Here is an 18,448-nt window from a genome sequence, read left to right as displayed (position 1 = left end):
TTGGACATTTTTCTTGGCTAAACATGGGGTGTACTTCCTGATAATGTCCAAGTTTGTTTCCATGCCGGTCATGTATAAAGTTGAAAAGTAGGGGGGGGTCAGGATACATCCTTGTTTACGACCTTTGTTCGTAATAATCTTTTCAGAAGTGAACCAGTTTGCTGCTACCTCGATTTTTACCCACGTCTCACTATATAGTGACACAAGAGTTTTAGCAGTAGCATTGAAATTCCCCAACTGCTTGTTTTTGCCTATAGACAGCCTCTTGGAATGTTATTGAAGTCCTATCTAAATAAATAAAAGCCACATATAATGGAGGAATTTTGCTAATGAGGCTTCATCGATCAAAGTAGTCAAGGTTAACAGGTTGTCCTTAATATTACAGTTCCTTTGCAACCCACTTTGGAGCCATGGGATCAACTGCATGTCTTTGGCCCGAATGTATGACGGTAATCCACATGTGTTTATCCCGCATGCCTTGGGAACGCCGTCACACGAACGAACTTGTATTTAGCATGCATTTGTTCTACCTGCAAGTCGTTATAACGACTTGCCTCTGGGAGTGCTGGATTTTGGAATAGTTTAATTTACTATTCCAACTCCAGTCTGTGCAACAGCAGGTAAGGTGCTGGAATTTAATTCCAACACCATTCCACCAATGCGCCCCCCTAAAAAGCAAGTACTTGTAATGACTTGCATGCAGAACAAATATGTGCTAAAGATGCGTTCCTTCTGTTGCTGGCTCTGTGAAGTCACAGTGTGATTGGGGCTTCGTCATAAAGGACGTTTCTCCTTTGGCCCACGCTTCAACCCCATCATTCAGGGGGCGAACATAGCACTTCCACGTCCAGTAAGGCTATCATTTGTTAGTTTTCTGGGTACTTGTTACTTCCCTTCTTATGCATTTGAACCAAGATGGTCCCTCTCCAACTATCCAGAACAGCACTCGATAGAAAACAATTCGTAAAGGCAAACGTTAGTATCAGGGTCCAGAAGTGAAGCTTGCAGGGCATTTGGCCTGTAGCCCCTGATGTTCTTAGCTGTCTTAAGGTTTTGCCCACCCGTTGTTTGTTAGGCCATGTGTTAACTCTAGATGGTTAATTTAACTTTGAGCTTGCAGGGATTGTTGGTATTGCAGCCGTTTGAGTGGATTCTGCAAATGTTTATAATGTCACAGGCAGGCCATTTGGTCCAGGAGCCTGACACTACTAGTTGGCTTAAGGTTTTCTCCACCCATCATTTGTTAGGCATGCATTAGCTCCAGATGTTTCATTTAAATTCTAGCTTAAGGGACTGCAGCAATTTGCATGGACTCCGACCAATATAGTTGATTTATATATTCAGAACACTGCTTTGGGGAGATATTACAACCAGTAGATTTTCTGATTTGATTGGGATAATTAAGAAGGCCTCAGAATTTCATTGGGTCTTTTGACTGAAGTGTGGTATGAGGTTTTGCCCAGCTCATCTCATCTTTAGTTTATTCAGCTATCTGCTTTCAGAATGCTTGCCTCAGATGTTTAACATTTTCTTTCAGCCTCTTTGGTGTTAAATTCCTATAGCTGTAGCTTCGTAGTGCTTTATTTAGCTGTTTTTTTAACCTACAGGCTTCCTGTCCCCACTGGATTGGTGGTTCTGCTCCTTTGTGTTTTTTTTTGTATTTATCTCTATTGTTATGGCTCTTAGCTCTACTTTGTAGTGTTATTACCAGTTTTTGACAGCCCTCATTTGCATTCCTATTGCGCTTAAATCCCCCCCCCCCTTTTTTAGTCAGACTGTAGTCTTGGTTATTTTTGCTTGTGGGGGTCTTCTCCAACTTCTAATAGATTCATTTGATGTGTGCCATATCACTTTGTTGACCCATGAGCATCCATCCTTATATTAATCTTGTATGTCAAAGCTGCGTGCTCACCTGAGTTTTTTGGAGTTATATGGAAATACTTTATGTTGTGAAAATACTCTACACAAATCCATATGTAGTCTAGAGTTGCCAGTCTAAATGGTGACATGTGTGAAGGCAGCAGGGCTGTCAGTTTTGACCCTGCCGTTCAAACACCACATCCCCAGGGCTTCTAAAGAGTTTGCTAGTTGTTCTCTAAACACCTCTTTTCTCTGGGTTTGCGGAATCACCGGGTATATGTTCCAATATGCATCGTCAATTACTTTCAACTCTTAATTACTACTGGACCAGACTAAATTTGTATTAAAATCTCCTCCGATCATCATCAGGGCGTTTAGATAGTCCATCTTCAAGACTTCTAAATTTCTCTGCAATATCCTTGCAGAGTCTCTTTTTCTCTTTGTGCAATGATGTAAATACATATTTCCAATGATTAGCATTTGCTGCTGCCCCTTATTGTTTTTACAAAAATAAAATTGCCTTTTCCTGCCATAGTTTTGATGCATTGGCAGTCAAATAATTTTTTATCTGTTAGTCAATTCAATTCAATTCAATAAGCTTTATTCGGTTCAGATAAAACAACCATAAAAGCACATTTAAAACAATTATTAAAAACCAATACAATTCATTAAATTAATGGAATACAATCATGACTGTTAATACAACTTAAAACAACATACTTTTTTCCTGGCATGAATTGATCTCAAAATAAATGTTGCAGTATAAAAACAAATATCAGGCTCTTGCATTGTAAATAGCAGACTCATAGCAGCATTCATAGTTATGTGCAGTATTTTTTAAACAAAAGTTTAAGGAAAGCAGTACGGAGGTTCAGATACAGATCACATAGAAGGAGAAAGTGCAAAGTGCTTTGTTTGGTACGTCCATCACATGGGCAGTGGGAATCAGGATACTTTTTTACACAGGGAAATGCTACCAAGTGATGAACGAGGCCTAATCTCATTCTTGCAAGGACAAATCGGTGCGATGATCTGGTTACCTGGCTCAAGTAAGTTTGGAATCCCTCAGTTTCTAAATAAGAGTAATAGACTGGCAAGTTCTTAAATGCCTGCTACTTTTTTCGACGTGCATACTTTCTCTCCAACAGAAACGTATTTTTCAATTCAATTTTAGGCGTTTCTATTGCTTCATTAGGGTTTTCCAAGATGTTTATTTTAAATACATCCTTAAAAGTTTGTACTATATATTTGAGCCAAGGGATCTTTAAACAATTATCTAATAGAAGACAATCTTTAATAATCATTCTGTTGAATGTGGTCTCTTCTTTCAGCCATATAGATCTCCAGATCAATAATGGTCTGAGCCCAATTAGGTCTGTCTGGTAATTAATCCCCACTTCGCTGTGTATTAAATCAGTGGACGCTGAAGTGGGTAAACAGAAAAGCTTTTTAAGAAACATATTTTCCTCTGTTTGCAAATCACCATGATAGTGATGACCCCATACCCCCGCACCATAAAGTGCGATTGAGGTACATCTCGATTGATAAATGTGCATTAAATCTTTAACTCGACGGTCCCCTATTTTAGCGGCAAACCTAAAAACCCAGTGTACACTTTTTGCCATTTTAGACCGAACATTCGTCATCTCTTGCGACCATTTACCATCGCCAGAGAAAGTTATCCCTAGGTAACAGAACTTATCTACTGTTTGTATTTTCTGCCCTTCTACAAAAAAGGATTTGATTCTCCCGGGCTTCGAACCACAGACCATAGTATACGTTTTAGTCTTATTAATCTGCAACTTTCTTCCCTTAATAAAATCAGCAAACTTATCTATTAACCTCTGTAGGCCCATAGGTGTTCTCGATAAAAGTACGACATCATCTGCATAAAGCAGATCCGGCACATCATGCCCCTCCACCCGAGGTGCATCTGACTTTACTAGTTTAAGTGCTGCGTCCACTTCATTTATAAATAGTGTAAAAAGCAAAGGAGCAAGGACGCAGCCTTGCCGGATGCCTGATTTAACTTCAAATTTGGGGGTACACTCATTCGCCCCTTTGCCGTACCGCAAGGATGTTAATAATTTACATAAAGCCTTGTCAGAAAGAAAATATTAGACTCTGGGGCACCAAGACCTAGTAAAATCGTCCATAATATGGCGTCGTCCACTAAATCAAATGCGCTGCTAAGGTCAGCGAAACATAGGAAAAGGGACCCTTGCTTAGCACGTGTATATTTTCCGATTAATAATTCCAGATTAATACACTGTTCAAGGGTTCCCCGCCCTTTCCTGAAGCCATATTGGGTCGGAGTTAAAATACCGTTATCCTCAGCCCACTCCTCTAACCTGACAAGTAGAACCCTACTCATAACTTTGATAGAAGAAGCTAAAAGAGAAATCAGCCGGTAGTTTTTGGCTTCAGATATGTCCCCTTTCTTGAATATGGGAATAATAATTGATTCGCCCCATGTTGAGGGGGCTCCTTCCGTTACAGCGGCGTTAAAAACTCTATTTAATAAGGGACCCCAGAGAGCAGGTAAGGCTTTATAAACATCTATTGGGACGCCATCTGGGCCCGGGGCGTTCCCTCCTTTGCTGCTATTGATGCCTTGTTCTACCTCCGCTAGTGTGATATTTAGAGGTAAAATCGGCCAGATACTTGAATCAGTTCTAGTTACATTTCCTGGGTTAAAAATGCTAGAGAAATGTACAACCCATGCCTCACTACTGACATAAGATGTCAGTTCGGGGACCTCCTCATTTTTTAAGAAAGGTGAATTAACTGTTTCCCAAAACAGCTGACTGTTAGATGTATCTACAGCCAGATTTAATTTCTCCCAGGCCTCCTGTTGGAGCGCTCTCGTTCTCTGTTTTAATTGTAATTTATAAACCAGTCTTAAATTCTTTAAATTCTCCTACTAGACCGTGCTTGTTTTAGCTGGTTCAAAGAGTGAGTACAGGCATGGTTAAACCATTCTCTATTCTGTTTATGTTTCCTATTTGATGTCATAGTCAGAATACTATTAATAATTCCATTAATTTTACAAAAGTTCATTAAAATCTGGGCTGGTTCGACATTAACATCCAAATTCTCAGAGATCTCAGTATAACAATCGGTGACAATGTTTTTTAATACATTGTCCGGATTGACCCCTTTCCATTTTATTCTGGTTCCATTTGGCCTACATGCAGCTATATTGCCAATTGTAGTTTGTATTACTGGGCATCTATTGCCCCATACAGCTAATGGCATAATAATACAGTTATGATCACTAAGTAATAGGTCTTCGATCCATGGTGTGGTACAAAGAGAAACAATATTTGCTGAGACCAATACGTGATCAATAATGGTATTTGCGTTTCTACCTGTAAAAGTTGGGATCAATTTTCCAAAACCATCTCTTGCACACTGCATTGTGTCCAGGTCGAATTTAGCCATCAATGTATTTAAAATATCTCCGTAAGGGTTATGTGGGAAGTGCATACTGTAGGAAGGTAGATCCCTGACTATGGTTGCCCCCAACTTTTTGCCTGGTGTTTTGCTGGTTTTCTGACTTAGTTGACCTGGGGCCCTGCTATTCAGGACCCTAGGCCTACTGCTCTCTCTGTAAAATGGATTCCATGTACCCTAGGTACATATCTAACTGGATACTGAGTCACCTTATCAGTCCCTGTACAGTGTACCTTAGGTACCCAGGGCATAGGTGTACCCAGGGCCTACCAGGGGCTGCAGCATGTATTATGCCACCCCTGGCTGGCCATCCAAAACTGACACAACTGGCTGCACGACAGCTGGGGCAAGGTGGTGTAATCACCCTTTGCTTTAGATATAGTATACCTATATCTAACCCTAAAATGGACACATATATTCCTATCAGTCACTCCTATGGCAGGCCTTAACAATCCTGAAGGCAGAGTGCGTGGAATAAAGTGAAATGGTACTCTGGCATGAGCTGAGCCCGTTTGCAGCTTGCGGAACCAAGTCCTAATAGCTGTTCCATGATAACGCTATACCATATACTCTTAAGTGCATTATGTACCTCGCGGTCATATGCTAACTTTGGTATAACATTATCAAAACATGTCGAGTAAGGTGTCATACGAATTGGAATACTAACCCCTCGCCAATTCTGGCGACGGGGTTAGCATTCCACCCTTCTAGAGGGACACGACATGTTGGTAACCTGTAACCCCGGTTAAAGTCAGACATAGCCACAGCTCCACAAGATGGATGCTGCCACCGAGACACAAGTCTGCCCTCCTGCTCCTGGGAGTCCTCCCAGCGCAGGAGGCAAGGACAAAGGGTTTCCTGCCAGGGGCGGTGCCAGCACCGTCCCAGACAGGATTTTGTGTATCCTAGGTAGGCAGGGCTTTAGAGGAAGGTGACTGCAAGTGGCACCCCGGTGCTCACTGTGCATGAGCCGGCTTGAACCAGTTCCAGGGGCACTCCAGCCCCTGATCTGGGGAAAAGCCCGGCAAAGGAGAGGGGTGTAACCACCCCCCTCCTAGTCCCACCCATAGGGCAGGACTTAGTCGCGTGCCAGCCCCCTTTTGCAGGATAAAGGTAGGAGCAGGCCCCCTTCCAAATTAGATCATCTTTGAATCCTGAAACTACTTTCCACGAAAGGAACTCAAGACTTCTTCCTAAGATTTCTCCCTTGTGACTAAGGAGTAGTCACCCTGCAGCAGCAGGCACCAACCAAGCATCGCGGTCTGCTGTAAGTCTCCTCACCGGATCAAGACTGCCCAGCTCGACGAGAACCGGCTTCCCTAGCACCTCTGACCTCTACCTGCATCATCAGCCCAGCTGTGATTCGTGGGTGTGACGAGACCTCGAGGGACCGGCCATCTTCCAAGACTGCACGACGCTTGACCAGCACGACTCCCGAGTGACCCTCGACCGAGTGCTTTGGGGTAAGAGAAGCCCCAACCCTGAGCAGCTCCAGCACCGAAGTCCAGCCCCCTTGCATCCACGAGATCTGCGTGGGGCCCTTCTGCTCTTTGCTGCTCACCGCGTTGTCCAGGTCACTTGCCCGTTGGCTAGTGGCCCTCCTGACGACGAACTTCGACGACAACACCGCTGGTCTGGTTGCTCCAGACTGGCCCTTGCTTCCCTCCATCAGAGAAGTACCCTGGACCCTCCTGGTCCACTCCAGACGCCATTTTAAGTCCACAGCGTGGGCTTGCATTTGCCAAGACTTGTTGCCCCAATCCCGGGTCCAGCGACGTCTACAGCAGATACCACCGTGGGACAGCTCGCCCCTCCATCCTGGTCGCCGACAACGCCCCCTGGTCCGAGAGACTGCAGAGCCCAGCGTCGCCCACTCACCTGGTCGAGGTGACTTTGCCTGGTGCCATCCTGGTGCCCATCTGATCACTGGCTAGTGATTCAGAACTTGGTCCCCTCTGCTTACAGGTATCCATCTTCACTGATCCAGGCTTGGATCACAACGAACTTCTTCACTGGTCGCCTGCCAGCAACTTCTTTCTTCAGGCTCCATAGACTGCAACGAGGATCTCCGACGTCTTTTCAGCCCTATGCAGCCGCAGCCCCTGGGCTAGGTAACCTGAGCATTTCGGTGCTCCAGCATAGTCTTACTATCTAAGTGTCAGGATCCACTGTCGTTTCAGCTCTACTTAGTCGGGTTCGCCCGAGAACACTAACTTTGCTTTTACTAGCCTCCATAGACTTTTTCCCGCCTTACGCGTGAGAGTTCCCACTCTGCACACGACGTCCCTAGGCCTCCCACTTGCAATCTAAAGGTTCAGGGGATTAGCCCTAGCGATTCTAAAGCCTATGAGAATAGTACTTACCTGCTAGTAATTTCGCATTCCACTTGTTTAGTATATTGTTTTTCGTGCCCCTCGGGCATTTGTGTAAATTGTGCGACTTGAAGTATTTTCGTAAGAGTTTTGTTGTGTGCTTAGCTCCCTGACTCATAAAGAGTTCAGGGTAGTCTTGTTATAAATAAATATCTGTTTATTTCCTTAACTTGTGTGGTGCCCTTTCACTTGGTGTTCAAGGGGTAAATGTGATGGTAAAACAGCTGGCTTAACACGCCCTCTAGAGTTTAGCCTAAAGACTGCACGTGTCCATGCTACTAGGATAGCTGGTCTATCAGGTTGACTTACAACCAGACATCAATAAGGGTTGTTTGGACTGATACAAAGTGTTCCCTAGAATAGTGAACATTATATATCAGGCCAACTTCTCACATTGGTGAGCAGCGGTTGGGATTTGAGCTTGCTGTTGTTTTACCACACGTATCCTAAGAATATCATTTGAAAGATCACATAAGTACTAAGGTACATATAACTTAGCTTAGAATACTCTGGGTTCTACTGAACCAGCTGTTGTAGCTCCTAGGGCTTAGCACACCCTAAACTACAACTCTTAGCAAGGGATCAGTAGGCAAACAAATAGTGTAGGTAAGTGCACCACTTACACCTCACTAGAAAAGCATGTCTACCCATGGAGAGTCTTCAGAGACTCCCCTAGTGGCTAGTGACCCTCCACAGGTCATCTCAAGATATGCAGCTCTCAGTTTCCAGGAGTTGAGACACTTGTGTACCTCCAGGAAATTGAAACAGGGGTCTAACCCCACCACTCCCTTTCTGTTAGGTCTCTTAGAGACATATGATGCTAGGAAAGCCTCTCATACAGATGGGAGTATGCCAGCCTTAGAGGGTGCCCTTGGTGATCCAGACCTCCTTGACACTGAAAATGCAGTTGAGGAGGAGGAAGAAGAGGAACTCTCTGGGGATGAGGCAGACAAGAGCTCTGAGTTAGTCAGCAGACTTACTAGGGCCAACTTAGACCTACATAGGGGAGGATCTGGGGGACCCCCAGTACTGACCCTAATGAGGCCTAACCTTGGAGTTAGAAGAGATAGATCTCATTCTAGGGACTCCAATAGATCTCTGCACTCTAATGCCTCTTCTCAGAGGAGAAGGATTTCTCCCCAGAGGAGATTGACTTCCCCTCAGAGAAGAGAGCATGTAGCAAGGATGAAACAGGCTAATCTGAGGATTGAAAGGGAAGAACTTGCCCTGGCCAAAGAGAAGCTTGCCTTTGCTAGAGAGCAGCAGATGAGTGGGGTAGTCCCCACTGGTGGCAGCAATCTCCCTAGAGATAAAGAAAGGAGTTTAGATACTAAACACCTGAGTAAGATAGTGCCCCCCTTTAAACAAGGGGATGACATCCACAAATGGATGGCTGCTTTGGAGAGGGCCTGCACTGTCCAGTGCATCTCCCAAAGTCAGTGGGCAGCTATACTGTGGCTCTCCTTTGAAGGCAAAGGTAGAGATAAGCTCCTCACTACTAGAGTTGAGGATGCTAACAATTACCAAGTCCTGAAGAATACACTGGTTGATGGGTTTGGCTTAACAACTGAACAGTACAGGTTGATGTTCAGAGACACCCAGAAAACTCAGTCTCAGGATTGGGCTGACTTTGTTGATTGTGCCACTAAGGCTTTTGAAGGCTGGCTACTGGGAAGTAAGGTTACTGATTTCAAAGGATTGTACAATCTAATTATGAGAGAGCAAGTCTTAAGTAATTGTCAGAACCAGTTATTACACCAGCACCTGGTAGACTCTGATCTGACCTCTCCACAAGAATTGGGTAAGAGGGCAGACAAATGGGTCAGAACCAGGATTAGGCCTAAGAACCAGGGTGGTGACCAAAAGAAGGAATCAACCAAGCCTCAAGAGAAGGGTGGGAATAAATCTTCTGATCAAACCCCAGGGCCCCAAAACTCCTCTGAAAAGGGTGGGTCCCAAAATCCTTCCAATGCCCAGAAGAAACCTTATTGCTATACCTGCAAACAGGTAGGCCACTTGAAAACTGACAGCAGTTGCCCAAAGGCCAACAACAATAAGGAGAACATACCCCCAAGTAAAACTTCCCAGCCTCCTGTTACTACTAGTAGTAATCCCCCAGGTGGTGGGAGTGCCCCTAAGAATTTGGGTGCATTTACTTTGGGAGTTCCTGGGGACTCTGGCCTAACCAGGTCCCCTGACTTAGATACTCTTGTCTGTGAAAATGGCATGGGGTTTGCCAACTTCACTGCTTGTCCCAACACTTTGAGCAAGTACAGACAGGAGCCCCTCGTCAATGGTATAAAAGTTGAGGCCTATAGAGATACAGGGGCTAGCATTACCATGGTGACTGAGAGTCTAGTCCCCTCAAGGCAACTTTTACCTGGTGCCACATACCAGGTGACCAATATTGATGGAGTACAGAGAGATCATCCCATGGCAGTGGTAAATCTCAGCTGGGGAGATGTCACTGGCCCCAAGAGAGTGGCAGTGTCATCAAACCTGCCTGTAGATTGCCTACTGGGGAATGATTTAGAGATCTCAGCCTGGGCTGAGGTAGAACAAGAAACCCATTTGAAAATGGTAAACCTCCATGGTAAGGTTAGTGGGGCAGTGATAGCCACAGCCCCAGTCCAAGATGTCCTCCCTGAACAGGTCAGGAGAGCTGTGCCAGTCACAGCCCTATCCCAGAAAGATGCCTTTCCTGAACAGGTTGGCAAGGCTGTGATGGTCACAGCCCATACCCAAACTGAGTCCCTTCCTGAAAAGGTTGGTGGAGTTGTGATGGCCCCAGCTCAAACTCAGACAGATAATAGTGTTGTGAAGCCTGAAACTATGGATCACTCCACTCAGACAGAGAGCATTGAGGAGGAAGAGAAATCTCCCTCCCACCAGACTCTAGGAAAGGATCAGCCTCCTCAGGGAACTGATCTGACCCCTTGTGAAGGAACTGCCCCAGAGGTAGTCAGGCCTAGCCTGACAGAGCCCCTGATGTCAGTGGACCCTTCCAAGGTGGGACCCAGTCTGGAGCAGGTAACCTGCCCCTCTCTACCCTGCCTCAGTCAGCCCAGGGCTGTAGAGGTCAGGGAGGCCAGTGCTGGACCCCAAAGGGCCCCCTGTCCAAAAGAATCCCCCAATCAGCAGATTAAGGGCACTGAAGCTAGTAGTCCTAGCCAAGTGAAAATAAAACAAACTCCTGAGGGATCCCCCTTAAACCTAGTTAGGGAACTCCCACAGATGGACACTGTTGGGCACAGCCAAACCTGGGACCTGAGGGCCCCAAACCTGACCTGTCCCTCCAGTAAGCCAAACAGAGGGACCCAACCTCCAGCTGTAGGTAGCCAGAGGTTGACCCTGAGAGCTCAACACAACTCAGTCTTGGAAAGAAAGGCCTCTATGGTGGATAATGATTGGAGGAAGCGGAGCCCAAAATTAGTGGAGCCTCACTTCAGTACTCCATCTCAGCACCAGCCTTTTACTTTGCCAAAACACACCACAGGTAGAGATTCCCTATGGTGGAGACCCTCAGACACCCTTAGGGTGAGGGATTGCTTAGTGGACCATGAGATAGGGGGTAACCATGCCAGTGCTGGTACTTCCTTATATGGCCACTTAGGCAATATAGGCTTACCTGTCAAGGATAGCCTTATCTCCTTTCGTTTGGGGGGGGGGGGGGTTATGTAGGAAGGTAGATCCCTGACTATGGTTGCCCCCAACTTTTTGCCTGGTGTTTTGCTGGTTTTCTGACTTAGTTGACCTGGGGCCCTGCTATTCGGACCCCAGGCCTACTGCTCTCTCTGTAAAATGGATTCCATGTACCCTAGGTACATATCTAACTGGATACTGAGTCACCTTATCAGTCCCTGTACAGTGTACCTTAGGTACCCAGGGCATAGGTGTACCCAGGGGCTACCAGGGGCTGCAGCATGTATTATGCCACCCCTGGCTGGCCATCCAAAACTGACACAACTGGCTGCACGACAGCTGGGGCAAGGTGGTGTAGTCACCCTTTGCTTTAGATATAGTATACCTATATCTCACCCTAAAATGGACACATATATTCCTATCAGTCACTCCTATGGCAGGCCTTAACAATCCTGAAGGCAGAGTGCGTGGAATAATGTGAAATGGTGCTCTGGCATGAGCTGAGCCCGTTTGCAGCTTGCGGAACCAAGTCCTAATAGCTGTTCCATGATAACGCTATACCATATACTCTTAAGTGCATTATGTACCTTGCGGTCATATGCTAACTTTGGTATAACATTATCAAAACATGTCGAGTAAGGTGTCATACGAATTGGAATACTAACCCCTCGCCAATTCTGGCGACGGGGTTAGCATTCCACCCTTCTAGAGGGACACGACATGTTGGTAACCTGTAACCCCGGTTAAAGTCAGACATAGCCTCAGCTCCACAAGATGGATGCTGCCACCGAGACACAAGTCTGCCCTCCTGCTGCTGGGAGTCCTCCCAGCGCAGGAGGCAAGGACAAAGGGTTTCCTGCCAGGGGCGGTGCCAGCACCGTCCCAGACAGGATTTTGTGTATCCTAGGTAGGCAGGGCTTTAGAGGAAGGTGACTGCAAGTGGCACCCCGGTGCTCACTGTGCATAGGCCGGCTTGAACCAGTTCCAGGGGCACTCCAGCCCCTGATCTGGGGAAAAGCCCGGCAAAGGAGAGGGGTGTAACCACCCCCCTCCTAGTCCCACCCATAGGGCAGGACTTAGTCGCGTGCCAGCCCCCTTTTGCAGGATAAAGGTAGGAGCAGGCCCCCTTCCAAATTAGATCATCTTTGAATCCTGAAACTACTTTCCACGAAAGGAACTCAAGACCTCTTCCTAAGATTTCTCCCTTGTGACTAAGGAGTAGTCACCCTGCAGCAGCAGGCACCAACCAAGCATCGCGGTCTGCTGTAAGTCTCCTCACCGGATCAAGACTGCCCAGCTCGACGAGAACCGGCTTCCCTGGCACCTCTGACCTCTACCTGCATCATCAGACCAGCTGTGATTCGTGGGTGTGACGAGACCTCGAGCGACCGGCCATCTTCCAAGACTGCACGACGCTTGACCAGCACGACTCCCGAGGGACCCTCGACCGAGTGCTTTGGGGTAAGAGAAGCCCCAACCCTGAGCAGCTCCAGCACCGAAGTCCAGCCCCCTTGCATCCACGAGATCTGCGTGGGGCCCTTCTGCTCTTTGCTGCTCACCGCGTTGTCCAGGTCACTTGCCCGTTGGCTAGTGGCCCTCCTGACGACGAACTTCGACGACAACACCGCTGGTCTGGTTGCTCGAGACTGGCCCTTGCTTCCCTCCATCAGAGAAGTACCCTGGACCCTCCTGGTCCACTCCAGATGCCATTTTAAGTCCACCGCGTGGGCTTGCATTTGCCAAGACTTGTTGCCCCAATCCCGGGTCCAGCGACGTCTACAGCAGATACCACCGTGGGACAGCTCGCCCCTCCATCCTGGTCGCCGACAACGCCTCCTGGTCCGAGAGACTGCAGAGCCCAGCGTCGCCCACTCACCTGGTCGAGGTGACTTTGCCCGGTGCCATCCTGGTGCCCATCTAATCACTGGCTAGTGATTCAGAACTTGGTCCCCTCTGCTTACAGGTATCCATCTTCACTGATCCAGGCTTGGATCACCACGAACTTCTTCACTGGTCGCCTGCCAGCAACTTCTTTCTTCAGGCTCCATAGACTGCAACGAGGATCTCCGACGTCTTTTCAGCCCTATGCAGCCGCAGCCCCTGGGCTAGGTAACCTGAGCATTTCGGTGCTCCAGCATAGTCTTACTATCTAAGTGTCAGGATCCACTGTCGTTTCAGCTCTACTTAGTCGGGTTCGCCCGAGAACACTAACTTTGCTTTTACTAGCCTCCATAGACTTTTTCCCGCCTTACGCGTGAGAGTTCCCACTCTGCACACGACGTCCCTAGGCATCCCACTTGCAATCTAAAGGTTCAGGGGATTAGCCCTAGCGATTCTAACGCCTATGAGAATAGTACTTACCTGCTAGTAATTTCACATTCCACTTGTTTAGTATATGGTTTTTCGTGCCCCTCGGGCATTTGTGTAAATTGTGCGACTTGAAGTATTTTCGTAAGAGTTTTGTTGTGTGCTTAGCTCCCTGACTCATAAAGAGTTCAGGGTAGTCTTGTTATAAATAAATATCTGTTTATTTTCTTAACAACTTGTGTGGTGTCCTTTAACTTGGTGTTCAAGGGGTAAATGTGATGGTAAAACAGCTGGCTTAACACGCCCTCTAGAGTTTAGCCTAAAGACTGCACGTGTCCATGCTACTAGGATAGCTGGTCTATCAGGTTGACTTACAACCAGACATCAATAAGGGTTGTTTGGACTGATACAAAGTGTTCCCTAGAATAGTGAACATTATATATCAGGCCAACTTCTCACACATACAATCATCTCCTGTATCGTTCCTAAACCCACAAACCTTAGTCGTGGAGAATGGGCATATTTGCGTATTAAAATCACCCACCCAAATTATATCAAAATTGACACCTTCTTCGTTACCCAATTTATCAATTGCATTCTCCAGTACTGTAACTACCTTATAGCATGTACTATCAAACAAATTATTGTAAAAATTAATTAACAAAACATCCCGAACATTTTTTTGATGTAGTCAAAGTACCTGTGAGTGGCAGCCAACATTTATAGACATTTTAACTTCTATTGGCAGATTATTTGACATAGGTATTAACAGACCCCCCCCCCCCCCGAACCAGGTTCCCCTCCTTCAAAGTAGACAGCTTTGGCCATTACGCTACATCCTCTCCCCTGGCTTGCTTGCTCAAATGGCAGATAAACAAGTTTCCATTGCTGGCAGTATTACTGCACTGGGTATTCAAAACCAAGAGATTATATAAACTACAACCTCATATTTTTTTTAATATGCAGGCAAAAAAATGCTCCTTTTAAAAGTAGCCCACACACTTGAACACTATAATCATTCATTTCTTAAGTGCCACGTTTTATTATTCCTATACAAAGCCACGATATATTAGCTTACGTTGTTAAAATTATGCAAATTAAAAATATTTCCCCTTTTTTAAAAAGATTAAAAATGGCTAAGACCTATTTAAATAACTGGGAAATTTAGCCTTGGCTTGGTATAATGTAGAACGTCTCGAAGTATCAGACAGTGAAGTAGCCCGTGGAAAAGCTGTCCTTGAAGGCATGGCCGATACTTTGAACAGAGGACAAGGATTGAGACAGATTGCTGTTTGAAGAGGCGGAGCTGCTGGGCACCTTCCCTGACTCCTCTCAGAGATATCAGGTTGCATGCACGACTGTTATTGCATTCCTGAGCCCATGGCGGAAATTTGCAGACATCAGCGTGAGCTGGTTAAAGGCGAAGGAGCCACCGAATCCACAGCATACTGGGCAGTGGTGGCTGGTGAGATTTGAAAGTGGTGTGGCGTAAAGTAATTATTGTACTGCACTGCAGCGAGCGAGCGTTTCCCAACAACCTAGAACGCTTACAAAAAGGGTGGGATACAACCTTTCTGTTTGGGAAGTCATTTTAATTTAAATAATCAATAATCTAAGCACACCGACATCCAGAAGGCGCTAGAAAAATAAATGTTTTGTGGCTCTTGTAAACACAAGGCACACCACACATACACTACCCTGGCACTGCATTTTCTCTCTGCCCATTCTTTGCACTGCACTTCGACTTTCTGTGCACATCTCTATTCCCTCTATACTACTCACCTACTCTGATCACTGCAACTTTTCTCACCTCATTCTTTGAAGCCCTTTCTACATAACTACATTTACTGCAGCTTTCAGTTACTTCTATGCACTGCATCTGCATTCTGTGTACTTCATCTATGCTCTCTGTAGCTAGAGGTCGTTCTCTGCACTGTGCTCTCAGTGAATGTCTCTGCATTTTCTTCGTTCACTGGGCACTGAATCCCTAAGTTCTGCAATACATCTATTATGTGTGCCCTGCAGTGCACAGACACCACACACTGCACGTTGCGTCACCATGTTGAAAACTCCCCTTTACTCTGTGCACTTCCTCTCTGCTCTGCATCCACATGCACACTACGCCATCACGTTGTGCACTGCATTGGTGTCTCAGCGCACTGCACGGCCACTTTGAGTGCAGTGCATCCGATTCCCCACTCTACTTGCACTGCAGTTCTGCTGTCTGAAATTCGTCCCCACTCTGCACTGTATCACACTGTGCTCTGCATCTTCATTCCCTGAACTGCACCCACACTTTGTGCACTGCATTCTCTGCATGAAGTCTACGTCCACTGTCTGAACATCTTGTCCCCCGTGTCCTTTATAATACCACACTGCATCCTCCGTCGAGGCACTGCTTATCAACACTGTGTGCACTGCATTCTTGCGAACACACGCACTGTATTCTCACGATGCGCTCTATAACCCTATACAATCCTCCCACTCGGTGCCCTCCATCCCACTATAGGTGGGCATTAGTTAAAATGGGAAGCACTTCGACGCCTCGGCAGAGGTAGTAAGCACTATACAAATACAATTTTACAAAAAAACTTTCAAAATGTGAATTAGACCAGCGATATGTGGGTGTCTGCCTGCACTACCGAGTGGGGAGATTGGGGAGCGCTGAATCCACTTCAGAGTCAAAGATTTGGGGTTACGGTATCCGCTTCAAAGAGACATGGGTACACGTGCCCACTTTAGAGATAGTATCAGAATAACCCACAGTAAATACCGCCTCCACCACAACACTTTCCTACTGTCAAGCACAATGTACCCCGCAGCCACCTGCAGCAACCTTGAGCACCTCGTTAGGCATCCCAACGATCCAAAGGCAGCGGGACTCGGGAGATGAGGCCGGAAGAATCAGTTGGCTTGAGCCCGCAGATGATGATGACCCGGTCTTCACAGTCAGCCTGCAGCCCCTCTTGATCCGCCATATAGAAGGCCCCGGGTGCGATCCTCTCCCGGCTTGGGAAGGGCCATGCTAGTGGCACTCCACGACCTCAGACTCCAGCGGAGAGCAAGGCAAAACCAGCAACCACCCAGGATCAGGGCCCCTCTGCCACCGCGCCTTGGCAGCCAGGCCACAATTCAGGGAGGGAGGAGGGAAGGATGATGCGAGGCTGCGTGGTGACTGCTCTCAGCCAATCCTGGTGCTGCAGTAGCTGCGCCATGATTGGCTAAGAGCAGGGTTAGTGCCTGCCCATAATGGGACCAGGGGGCCCAGGTCCCTCGCACCCTGACTCGCTGTAGGGGAGGGAGGGGAAGGTACTGTACCGTGTGCGCATGCGCCAGCCAGTCCTAAAAATCACTAGCCCAAAAATCGACATGCGCACACTGCAGCTGCGCTGTTTCTGCAGACTGCTGTGCTGCGTTGTCAATCACTGCCACAGCCCCGCCCACACACCTTCCGCGATGACGGGCATGTCCTGGTAAGCTGAGCTGAGCTAGCGTTGCGGCAGAGAAATTTGCGAGTGAGCTCACGCTCAGTTTATTATTTACATTTAACCTGCCTATTCAGCGTGACGGTTGTCCATGGCTAGTGGGGCAACGCCCCAACGCCCCCAATGGACGCACTGCCACTGATTACTGGGATGAGGGTTAGGGGATGGCAGCCAAAACAGTAGCCTTCTTCCTGAAGCTCTTTGCAGCCGCTTTCTATGCCATTACCTCTTTCCTGGTTTTGTGGAGAACAAGTGCATGCTGACGTGCTACGTGTGAGGCTCGAGCCAGGGATGTTGCACAAGAGCTGCCAGCACTGTACTTTGAGCTCCTATTACCCTGGGGAACGGGATTATTCCATATCACTGATTCTGCCCCAGCTCCTCTGTGTGCATTAGAGTTTTATGTGGGGCTCTTGCAATAATAAAACAATGTTTTTTAACCCCTTTAAAGCTAGTAAACAAACCTCCCCAGTGCTGCGCTGTCCATTATCCGGTGCTGAACTGGACGTCCAACGGTCGTGCGCAGCACTGGGGAGGTAGTGCCCGTGACGACCGTTGGCCGACGGCAGCACTTAAGGGGTTAATTGTGGAAAAATATATTTTTGCATTTCTATTACAAAGAGGTACTCCGGCAGGTGACAGTTATTAGGCTTTCCAGCACTCTTACATAAGTGTTCTCAACGCCGATCTGTTCTATGCAGACGTTGTCATAAACCCCCCTTTTTAAAAGGAGTATAGAGTCATTGTACATTTTCACAGCGTCCATCTGACCTTAACGAAATATTTGAACTTCCCTGGAGTCTGACATTTTCTCAGACTCATTCATGGTTTTTATGAGTATTCAGAGTCCTCGGAAACTAAGGGGCACATAATTACAATGTCGTGGGAGTGGAACTACCCGACCAGTTGTCGGCGGTGCCACTTCCTACCACTCCCCCCTCCACCGTGTTTCAATGCGACTTTGGAACATACACCCAGTGTTTTCCGCAGAAGAGCAGCAATTGAAAAGGGCATATTTTTAAAATCCATGCATGTGGTGCCTGGCACATGGTGCCCGGATTTGGGGGGGGGGGGCACCCCGTGTCCCCCAGGCCCCATAGTGGAGGCCCAGGGGGGACTGGGGCCCTGCTAGGGGCCCACAAAGTCCCTTTCCGTATGCCCTCCCTTCCTGTGCCTGCTGCTGCCCTGCGCGTGTTTCTTCTAAAATAAAACTTTACGCAGAATTTTAACAGCTGGGTACACATATCTAAAGTCTACAATAAACCTGCTGCTCTTCCCTTTCAGCAGACAAGTGATTTATGTCTTCAGATTACAAAAGGACCGCTT

The 18,448-nt window shown here is 47.0% G+C and overlaps 1 protein-coding gene across 2 annotated transcripts in view; it reads right to left on the bottom strand.

Moving 5' to 3' along the window:
- LYSMD4 (LysM domain containing 4) overlaps positions 1–18,448 on the bottom strand; it is a 96,068-nt gene that overhangs the window by 6,382 nt on the left and 71,238 nt on the right. The window lies entirely within an intron of this gene.

This window comes from Lissotriton helveticus, chromosome 3_1 (assembly GCF_964261635.1).
Source record: "Lissotriton helveticus chromosome 3_1, aLisHel1.1, whole genome shotgun sequence".
Classification (NCBI taxonomy): Eukaryota; Metazoa; Chordata; class Amphibia; order Caudata; family Salamandridae; genus Lissotriton; species Lissotriton helveticus.
Note: the sequence above shows the minus strand (reverse complement) of the source record. Positions and strands in the feature narration are given on the sequence as shown.